The sequence below is a fragment of the Salmo trutta genome, chromosome 5 (genome assembly GCF_901001165.1).
Source record: "Salmo trutta chromosome 5, fSalTru1.1, whole genome shotgun sequence".
NCBI lineage: Eukaryota > Metazoa > Chordata > Actinopteri > Salmoniformes > Salmonidae > Salmo > Salmo trutta.
In genome coordinates, this window is record NC_042961.1 from 23,101,422 (window position 1) to 23,104,254 (window position 2,833).

Here is a 2,833-nt window from a genome sequence, read left to right on the forward strand (position 1 = left end):
ACTAGTAATGTCTGCAGTTTTCGGTTTGGCTATTTGTTTCAAGTGTATTAGTCCATAAATAAATCTCTTTGCCAAAATTCGTCATCTCTCCCATGTCTTATTTGACTCGTAGTTGTTATGAAATGTTTACTGCTTGCCTACATTTTACTCCGTCCTCTATGTTTAATATAACATACATACATGAATGATTCATTTCGGTTGCCTATCCTGATGTGAAGTTTGTTCTATAGAAAGTATTTGACTCTGATGTGTGCCACAGAAAGTATTTGACTCTAGCCACAAAATGAAGGAAATTAGAAGAGGGGGAGGATTTCGGCAAGGCTATTTTCTTGCCTACCGAAATCCCCCCTTCTATTTTGGGACTGCAAGGCCTTGCACACTTCATTATCATGTTGACCAGTAGTGTGTGCCACAGAAAGCTAAATTAGAGTATAAAGAAACATAAACATTTATTAAGGAAACATTTTGTAATCTTTAAGACAATAAAGACAGTACACAAATATTATCACACAATAACACAAAAACATCACGGAAAGTTAAGTTTGTTAATAGAGAGGTTAACAAACATTAAATAGGAAATACAAATTTAAATCTTGGCATAATAAGATATAAAATGACAATAAATCAAATATAATAAGACAATAAATAACATAAACATATTGGAAAGCTGCAACAGCTCGACTGAACATTTAGTCCACTTTTTTCAGGACTAGCCTAACCTAGTCCTGACAGGCAGTGCAGACATAATCCTCCAATGATGGGATGGTTTTCATACAGGACTGGTGGAACCATCGTGGGCAGCGGTCACAACCAATCTGAAATTTATGGTGAAAAATGTTAATATATTTAAAACATTAAATACATTTTCTTGAAATACAATTACTTCATTATAAGACAAAGCGGATTATACTACCTCCAGAAATATTACTGCTTATACAAATTCATACTCGTAAAAATGTGGCTTTAGAAGTGAACAAGCAATTCCCCAGTTAGTGTCTTCCTCATTATTGTCCACCTCCCCACAGAAGTGGCACAGTTGGCTCAGATCATCTAGCAAAACATAATGTCAAGTAGTCTGTACTCCTTTACATGTATTTTTCTGAGCAAACAGGGAACAGGGAACAGTATAGGTTTCTTGTAACAAAATTATTTAAATACATGTGTATTAGTGGCCATCTAGTCAGAAGTTGGATCAAAGATAACTTTGAAAGATCCATATAAATGTTTATTTTTATCTACAATTATATTGAATTAGAAATTGAACATACCAGTGTTTTGGAGGAGAGTGACTGCTATTTCTTCTCTCACGATGTTAACATCTTTGTCCGAATTTGAAAAGACAATCGACTCCTCCTTCAGAACACATTCAGCAAACTGGGAAAAAAAACGTGATGGGCATTTCAGTTTTCTCCAACAAAATTATGTTACACTTAAGATTATAATTCGCAAGTATACAACGACACAGCTATAATATAATTTGACAGTTCTGTTTTTCCTTTTAGTCAGTATACTTTCAGTAGGTTAATTGTACATTACTTATACTCTCACAATTACTTTCAAGGCAAAGACCCCACAAGAAGTAACACCTTGTTGGCATGGGTGAGGAAGGGTACCACACGCCCATCTGGAGATAATACACACCTTCTCTCTCAGGAAGGATCTGAACATATATGTTAATAAAAGTACAGCATTTTGAAACACTTTATTGATTACAATATAGAGATTAATAACAGAGGGGAATCTGAAAAGGCAGGGATTCCAGCAGGGTGTGAGTTGAAGTGGTCAAATGTGGAGCTGACAAGGGCTGGAATGTAAATGACATGTGATCATCTGGGATGATCTAACATCTGAGAATGGGCGGGCATTCCCTCGGATGAAGAGCATCTCCCTCTTGCTGATTTATGTGCTGTCATCCAGGTGGAAATGTCACTTGCATATCTGATGTAGGAAAAGAGATAAGAGATAAGTTGAGTGTCCTGTGAATATGTTTATGTATATGTACAGTTCATGTGTGTGTATGTGTGAATATATATCTTGTTATATATGTGTTGTATTTTAATTTCTATTATTATAATCATTATTGTGTTTTGTGGTTGAAGGGTGGGGAGGTTGATGGGGATGGTGGGGGGGAGGTTGATTGGGATGGTGGAGGTGCCCTATTGAGGGCGAAGGGACCTATTGGGGAGGAGATTCTTCATGGAGGCGCATTCAGTCATAGTTTGGTTTATTATACTATTATACTTTTTTTTTTTTTTTTCTATTATTATAACAGTTTACTGTGATTATGAATATGTACTCATGTTGACTTATATATTTGAACTTCATTTCTCGCCCAGAGTACACATTTTTGACTTATCATTGTTATTATTATTTTATTATTACTAATTTCCTTCATTTTGTGGCTAGAGTCACACACTACTGGTCAACATGAACTACTAAAATGATTATGAAGTGTGCCAGGCCTTACAGTCCCAAAATAGAGAGGGGGGGGGGGGGGGGGGGGATTTCGGCAGGCAAGTAAATAGCCTTGCCGAACCCCCCCCCACCCCCCCTTTCTAATTTCCTTAATTTTGTGGCTAGAGTCAAATACTTTCTGTGGCACACATCAGAGTCAAATACTTTCTATACAACAAACTTCACATCAGGATAGGCAACCGAAATGAATCATTCATGTATGTATGTTATATTAAACATAGAGGACGGAGTAAAATGTAGGTAAGCAATAAACATTTCAGAACAACTACGAGTCGAATAAGACATGGGAGAGATGACGAATTTTGGCAAAGAGATTTATTTATGGACTAATACACTTGAAACAAATAGCCAAACCAAA

The 2,833-nt window shown here is 36.3% G+C and overlaps 1 long non-coding RNA gene across 1 annotated transcript; it reads right to left on the bottom strand.

The window, feature by feature from the left end:
- Positions 1-430: 430 nt before the first annotated feature.
- On the bottom strand, positions 431-1,365 carry LOC115193900 (uncharacterized). The gene is made up of 2 exons (XR_003878252.1): positions 1,269-1,365; positions 431-815 (listed from the first exon to the last, which is right to left on the bottom strand). It is a non-coding gene; the product is annotated as an uncharacterized LOC115193900 (long non-coding RNA).
- Positions 1,366-2,833: the final 1,468 nt, after the last annotated feature.